The 8,075-nt window shown below is 37.2% G+C and overlaps 1 non-coding gene across 1 annotated transcript; it reads right to left on the minus strand.

Annotated features, from left to right (window-relative positions):
* Window positions 1–3,363: 3,363 nt before the first annotated feature.
* Window positions 3,364–3,470, minus strand: LOC127667202 (U6 spliceosomal RNA). Its single transcript, XR_007973841.1, has one exon. It is a non-coding gene; the product is annotated as a U6 spliceosomal RNA (small nuclear RNA).
* Window positions 3,471–8,075: the final 4,605 nt, after the last annotated feature.

Here is an 8,075-nt window from a genome sequence, read left to right on the forward strand (position 1 = left end):
CTGACTTTTGTAGGTACCAGAGACACATATGTTGTTCACATATATGCATGCAGACAAACCATCATATGCATTAAATGAATGAATGAATAATGTATAAAAAATTTTAAATTAGGCAGGATTCTAGCTTAGATCCAGTTCAGACAGAGATACATAAAATGATGCCTACTCAAGAAAAGAAAACATACACATGAAAATACCAAAAAGAAGGGAAAACTCTTATTTTGATGACTTTATACCAAAAGACAGATTTTAATAAACTTTCTTCCAGATTGAAAATTAGTGACCTGCCTATAGCATGCTACAATTTCAAAACCTGTTCACCTGCTTAGAGTTGCATTCAGGTGCTTCAGCTGTGCTCCCTAAAAGGAAGAATAATATGTATTACCACAACTGCATTATAAATGAAAACAGAATAATCAACAAAGTTTCTTCCTGATGTTCCAGTCAGTACTATTAGAAGGCATGTTGTTTCAAAGTTTACTTTCTAAACAAAGATATCCCGAAGCTGGCTTGATTTCTTAAGGGCTTTTGAGATCATCTGTTCCTGCATCAGTCATGAGTGATGCAAAACGTTGCCGCAACTGCTATTGTCATTTCTTGAGGTTTCCAAATGCCACTCTTCATTCCAAAAGCTTCCAACAGGTTGTACACAATGAGCAGGAAACAGATGCGTCCTAGTGATTTATTTAAATATTTTATGAGTATTTACTCCAGACAGAGAATGAAAATACCAGCCCCACAGAATGCAAATTCTGTACAAGAAATTCTCATTAAAATGTCCCCACCTTGTGGGTTCACAGACTGAAAGGCAAAACATAAAACCTCCAAAGCCAAGTTCTAGTCAAGCTTCCATTGATTGCCTTTGTGTCACTTGGTTTCTGAAAGCTATGGTAAGTCAGAAACGTTTATTTCTAATGAGGAACCTGGGAAATAAAGACTTAAAATTTGATGGCATAAATTCAGTTTATGAAATTATGAAATATCATGTACTTATATTACAGCTTTTTTTTGTTCCTGTGAGGTCTTATGAAGTTTCATAATTGCTTTTTAGTTTGGAAATAATCTTAAATCTTTGCAGGGTGGCAAAAGACAAATTCATTTAAAAGGCCATAACCAGGTGACAGTAAGAAGAAAGAGCTAAAATACTCTTTCACAAATTGTCACATAACCGAGTAAGTGGGTATTCTCAAATGACCACAGCTGTGTTCCTTCATGGACCACTGTATCACCATGGATTGTGTGCTAAGGTAGGTTAGAACACGTGCGTGTGCGTGCGTGTGTGTGTGTGTGTGTGTGTGTGTGTGTGTGTGTGTATGTGTGTGTGTGTGTGTGTGTATGTGTGTGTGCAATGTAATATATCTGGCTATGGCAGATGTAGACCATATCCATTATCTTCTTCACTTGCTCTCCACCCCCATTGTTTTTCAATTAAGTCTGGTTTTGGGGAGGGATTGTTTGGTTGTTTGGTTTTTGGTTTTTGTCTTTTTTTGGTGGTGGTGGTGGTGTGGTACTGGTGGTAGAATTTTTGTTTTGTTTCTGTCTTAACATACTCACTTTACATCCAGTTCACTGGCCCCCTCCTGGTCACACCCTGCCACAATCCTTTCTCCCCCTCCCCCCTCCCCATCTCCTCTGAGCCAGTGGGGACCCCTTTGAATATCCCCCAACCCTAGCACTTCAAGTCTCTGCAAGGCTAGGTGCATCTTCTTCCACTGAGGCCAGACAAGGCATCCCAACTAGAAGAATATATTCCACATACAGGCACCAGAATTTATGGTCGAAACCTCTGCAATTGTTCAGAACCCATAAGAAGACCGAGCTACACATCTGTTACATATGTGAGGAGAAGCCTCGGTCCAGCCTGTGTTTTATCTTTGGTTGGTGGTTCAGTCTCTGAGAGACCCAAGGGTTCAGATTAGTTGACTGTTAGGCTTCCTGTGGAGTTCCTATCCCCTATGGGGCCCACAGTCCTTCCTCCTATTCTTCCATAAGAGTCCCTCAAGCTCCATCCACTGTTGGGGTCTCAAGTTGGGCAGGTTATTGGTTGGCTGTTCTCTCAGTCTCTGTTCCATCCCCCCGTCCCTGCATTTCTTGTAACAGGATAAATTTTGGGTTGAAAGTTTTGCGAACGAGGTGTCCCTAGCATTCCATTGAGGTTTCTGCCTGGCTACAGAAGGTGTCCTCCTCAGGTTCCATATCCCTAATGCTGTGAGTCACAGATAAGGACACACCCATTGATTCTTGAATACCCCCTGCATCTTATCCCAACTGTCTTAGTTAGAGTTTTACTGCTGTGAACAGACACTGTGACCAAGGCAAATCTTATAAGGACAACATTTAACTGAAACTTGATTACAGGTTCAGAGATTCAGTCCATTATCAGGGTAGGATCATGGCAGCATCTAGAGAGTGATGTGACTGGAGGAGCTGAGAGTTCCACTCTTGGTCTGAAGGCAGCTAGGAGAAGACTAGCATCCAGGCAGCTAGGTTAAGGGTCCAAAAGCCCATGCCCATAATGACATTATTCTTCCAACAAGGCCACACCTTTTCCAACAAGGCCACACCTCCTAACATTGCCACTCCCTGAGCCAAGCATATACAAACCATTATACCAGGTCTTTGTCTATTCCTGGAGATGCCCTTTACCTCCCCACCCTTGTCAGTTGCAAATTTCCATTCATTCTCATGGCCATCAGGCCATCCCTCCGTCCCACCCTACATCTGGTCCTGAGTGCCCCACTCTCCCCAAATCCCTTCCCCATACCCTCTCCTACCCACTTTCCTTCTTCAATCTGCTCCTATGGCTATTTTACTCTCCCTTCTAACTGAGATTTAAGCATCCTCACTTGTGATTTCCATCTAGTTTAGCTTCTTTGGGTCTGTGGAGTATAGCATGGATATCCCATATTTTATGGCTATTATTCACTTATAAGTGAGTACATACCATGTATGTTCTTTTAGGTCTGGGTTATCTTACTCAGGATGGTATTCTCATGCTCTATTTCCCTGAAAAATTCATGATGTCTTTGTTTTTAATAGCTGAATAGTATCCATTGTATAGATTAGCTTATTATCTTTATCCATTCTTCAGTTGAGGGACATCTGGATTGTTTCCAGTTTCTGGCAATTACAAATAATGCTACTACGAACATAGTTGAGCAAGGGCCTTTGGAGGATAGTGGAACATCTTTTGAGTATATGCGCAGGAGCAGTATAACTTGGTCTTGAGGTAGAACTATTCCAAGTTTTCTGAAAAATTGCCAAATTGATTTCCAAAGTGGTATACAAGTTTGCAATCCCACAAGCAATAGATGAGTGCTCCTCCTTTTCCACATCCTCCCTAGCACATGCTGTTACTTGAGTTTATTTTTCTAACACTTCATAAATTTGCATATCATCTTTGCACAGGGGCCATGCTAATCTTCCCTGTACCATTCCAGTTGTAGTGTATGTGCTACCAAAGTGAGCACTCACTTGAGTTTTTGATCTTAGCTACTACAGTAGGTGTAAAATAGAATCTCAGAGTTGTTTTGATTTCCATTTCTCTGATGACTAAGGACTTTGAACATTTCTTCGAGTACTTCTTGACCATTCAAGATTCCCCTGTTGAGGAATTATCTGTTTAGTTCTGTGCTCCATTTTTAAATTGGGTTATTTGGATTGTTGGTGTCTAACTTCTTGAGTTCTTTATAACGTTTAGATATTAGCCCTCTGTCAAATGTGGGGTTGGTGAAGATCCTCTCCCAATCTGTAGGCTGCCATTTTGTCCTATTGACAATGTTCTTTGCCTTATGGAAACTTTGCAGTTTCATGAGGTCCCATTTATTAATTGTTGTTCTCAAAGCCTGGGCCATTGGTGTTCTGTTCCGGAAATTATCTCCAGGACCAATGTGTTCAAGGCTATTTCCCATATTATTTTCTAAGAGATTTATTGTATTTGGTTTTATGTTGAGATCCTTGATCCACTTGGACTTGCATTGCGAACAGGGTGACAAATATGGATCTATTTCATTCTAGTACACATAGGCATCTAGTTAGACCAGCACCATTTGTTGAAGATGCTTTCTTTTATCCATAGTATGGTTTTGGCTTCTTTATCAAAGATCAAGTGTCCATAGGTGTTTTGGTTTATTTCTGGGTCTTCAACTCAATTTCATTGATCAACATTTCTCTTTCTGTACCAATACCACACAGTTTTTATCACTATTGCTCTGTAGTACAGTTTGTGTTCAGGGATGGTGATTCTTCCTGAAGTTCTTTTATTGCTCAAAATTGCTTTAGCTATCTTGGGTTGTTTTATTTTTCCATATGAAGTTGAGAACTGCTCTTTCAAGGTCTACAAATAATTGTGTTGGAATTCTTATGTGGATGGCACTAAACCTGTAGATTGCTTTGGGTAAGGTGGTCATTTTTACTATGCTAATCCTCCTATCAATGAGCATGGGAGAGCTTTCCATCTTTTGATATCTTCTTCAATTTCTTCCTTTGAGCAGGGTCTTGAAGTTCTTGTCCTATAGATCTTTCACTTGCTTGGCTAGATTTACAACATGATATTTTATATTATCGTGGCTATTATAAAGGGTGTTGTTTCCCTACTTTCTTTCGCTGTCAGTTTATCATTTGTAAAAAAAAAAAGAGAGAGAGAGAGAGCTACTGATTTCTTTGAGTTAATTTTGTATCTAGCCACTTTGTTGAAGGTGTTCATCAGCCTTAGGAGTTCTCTGGTAGAATTTTTTGGGTCACTTATGTGTACTATCATATCATCCACAAACTGATAGTTTGACTTCTTCTTTTCTGATTTGTATCCCTTTGGTCTTCTTAAGTTGTCTTATTGCTCTGGTTAGAAAGAGGGCAGCACTATTTTGTTCCTGATTTTATTGGAATTGCTTTAATGTTTTCTCCATTTAGCTTGATGTTGGCTACTAACTTGCTGTGTATTGCTTTGATTATGTTTATGCATGTGGCTTGTATCCCTGATCTCTCTAACACTATAAACATGAAGGTGTGTTAGATACTGCCAAAGCTTTTTCAGCATCTAACGAGATGATCATGTGTTTTATTTCTTTTAGTTTATTTATATGGTGGATTATGTTACTAGATTTTTGTATATTGAACCACCCCTGCATTTTTAGGATGAACCCTACTTGATCATGATGGATGATGCTTTTGATGTGTTTCTGAATTCAGTTTTCGAGTATTTTATTTGAGTATATTTCCATCAATGTTCTTTATGAGTTATAGGGCCATTTACATAGTTTGCTGATCTCGAGTGTTATCTTTCTAGAAAATCCTCCATTTTTTAAAGATTTTCCAATTTTGTGGAGTATGTGCTGCTGAAGTGGGACCTAATGATTTTTTGAATTTCCTCATTTTCTGTTATGTCTCTTTTTCTATTTCTGAGTAGTTAGTCATTTACTGATATTGTTTCCTACTGAACCTGTGACTCACTAATTTATCTAGACAAGGACCTTCCTGTTTCTACTTCTCAGTGATGGGATTTTAACTATGTACTGCTGCGCTTGGCTTTTCACAGGGAAGCTTGGGATCCAAATTCAGACCTGTACGCTTGGGTAGCAAGCACTTCACCATCTCAGCTATGTCTCCAGCCCCACTTTCTTTCTTTTTAGAGTTCCCTAATCATATATATGGAATGAAAATACATGGTCTGTTCTACATACACAGCCCTGTCACTCTTAGTGGTTCTAGGGTTTTTTCATGCTGAAACATATGTTAGAACGGTATTTCTTTTCAGGGTTGAATATCACTACATTATATCAATATACCATGTTTTCCCATTCATCTACTGATGAATATTGGCATTGTTTGTAGTATTCCATCCTTGTGAATAATGCTGATATTTGTCTATATGACTTTGTATGGCAAAATGTCTTCTGATGTGAGTATCTACTAAGAGTGGAATTAATTGGTTGTCTGAAAATGCCATGTGAGCCTTATGTCGAACTTTGAAAAACAAGGAGACTTTTGAAAATTGGTTGTACTATTTAGAATCTATGGAGCCATAGGGATAGCTCAGTGGTTAAGAGCAATCATTGCTTATAAGTTTAATGCCCAGCATCCATATGTCAGGTCACAACTGTCTGATGCTGTCTTCTGACATAAATTTGCAAATATACATGTAAAGTTTCAATATACATAAAATACATAAATAAAAAATATAAAAAAGTATGTATGTGTGTTAATTTTTCTACACATTGCCTAATTTTGTTACTGTCTCATAATCATGCTTGATGGTCATGAAGTGGTAGTTTTTCACATTAGAGAATGATGTTGACATATTTTCATATACTTTTTGATAATTGTTATTGTCTTCTCATTTAAATAATATTTTTAAAATTATTGAATTACACATTATTACTAGACACGTATAGATTAGTGATTTGCAAACCGTTTCTCCACTAGTGTAGCATTTATTTCCTTTTTTGATTGTCTAACATTTTTGATGATGGATTTTGAAGTATATCTTTCAAATTGTACTAAAAAGCATTTTGTATTTTTTTAACACTTGTGTTATTGCCATTGCATCTAAGAGACTACTAACTAATCCAAAGCAGTGAGGATGTATTACTGTGTTTCTAGTAAGCATCTTGTAGTGTTGTTTTTATATTTATGTTTATGATTTATTTGAGTTAATATTTGTGGATAGTTTAAGAAAAGTACCTCTACTCCTGCATTATTGCCTCATGTTCTGTTGAGTAGATAGTTTATGATAGTTTATAATACACTATAGTATTTGCTTTGTGCCTACTTTTGCATGCTTTTAAATCTAGTCTCTTCATATTGGTCTTGCAACCTGGGCAAATTTTAGTAATATATAATACCTTTGCTCAAATACAAGCTCACCAGCCTTCCATATCACTATTTCCATTCCATCTTTCAGACCATTACTGACATATAAATTGTATTAATTTATGTACATTGATAGGTTTATAATTATCATACTGTATAATTTCTGTTTATCCCTTTGGTTTTTATTTTGCTTCTTTCTCAACATGGCCTCAGCTCTGTAGAGCATTCAAGTCTCCATTATGTAATTATTCTTCTGTTTCTTAAATTCTGGCATTACAGATGTGCCCATTTCACTTATGACATCTGCTGTCTCTTGAATCTTTTAAGAATTGTAAATAAAAACAGGCTTTATTATCTTTTACACTTATGAATGTTGAGTTCGCTTTATTGATGTTCTTTCTTCTTTAATGTAAATTTGAGTTACTGCCAAGTGTCTTTTCAGAACGGAGGGTTTCTTTAGCATTCGTTATAGAACAGAGATACTAGCAATAGTTTCTTTCAGAATTTACTAAGACCTAAGAATATCTGAATTTCTCAGCTCTACTCCTGGACAATCTTGTTGCACTTGATTAAAAGTCTCTCTCTCTCTCTCTCTCTCTCTCTCTCTCTCTCTCTCTCTCTCTCTCTCCTCTCTCCTCTCTCTCTCTCTCTCTCTCTTTTTAGAAGGCTTTACTCTGATAATCATGGTGTCTCATGAGAAATTGTTTCTTAATTTTAGGGTCTCCTTATGTAGTAAGAGTGTGATTGCTACCTTATTATGCCCTTTTCGACCTTTGACAGTTGACTGTGAGTCAAGATGTGGATCTCTTTAGTTTTTACATAGAATAAGAATTTTAATACTTTTCATCCTATTGAGTAAGGTTGTCAGATTGTACTTTATTAAACATACTTTCCTGTTCTAATTTTCTCTCCTCTCTTCTGTGATTCTCATCACATATATACTAACACTTTCTTTTCTTTCTTCCTTGATTTCTTTATTTCTTGCCTGCTTCTTCTCTCTTGTCTCTTCCACACACTGAAAACTCTTCTTTGATCTATTTGAAAATGACTAATTCTTTTCTTCTGAAAATTCAAATGTTGTTCCGTTTTCCTTGTAATTTTTTGATTATTAGATACTACACCTTTCAACTTCTAGCTTTTGAAGATTTATCTTCATTACTTTTAATTATGTGTAGGTGTGTGTATCTACACACACACATTCAGGTGCTCTCTGAGCCAGAGGTGTCAGGTTCCATAGAGCTTGGAGTTACAGATGACTGTGGACTGTC

Source organism: Apodemus sylvaticus, chromosome 16, assembly GCF_947179515.1.
Source record: "Apodemus sylvaticus chromosome 16, mApoSyl1.1, whole genome shotgun sequence".
Lineage (NCBI taxonomy): Eukaryota > Metazoa > Chordata > Mammalia > Rodentia > Muridae > Apodemus > Apodemus sylvaticus.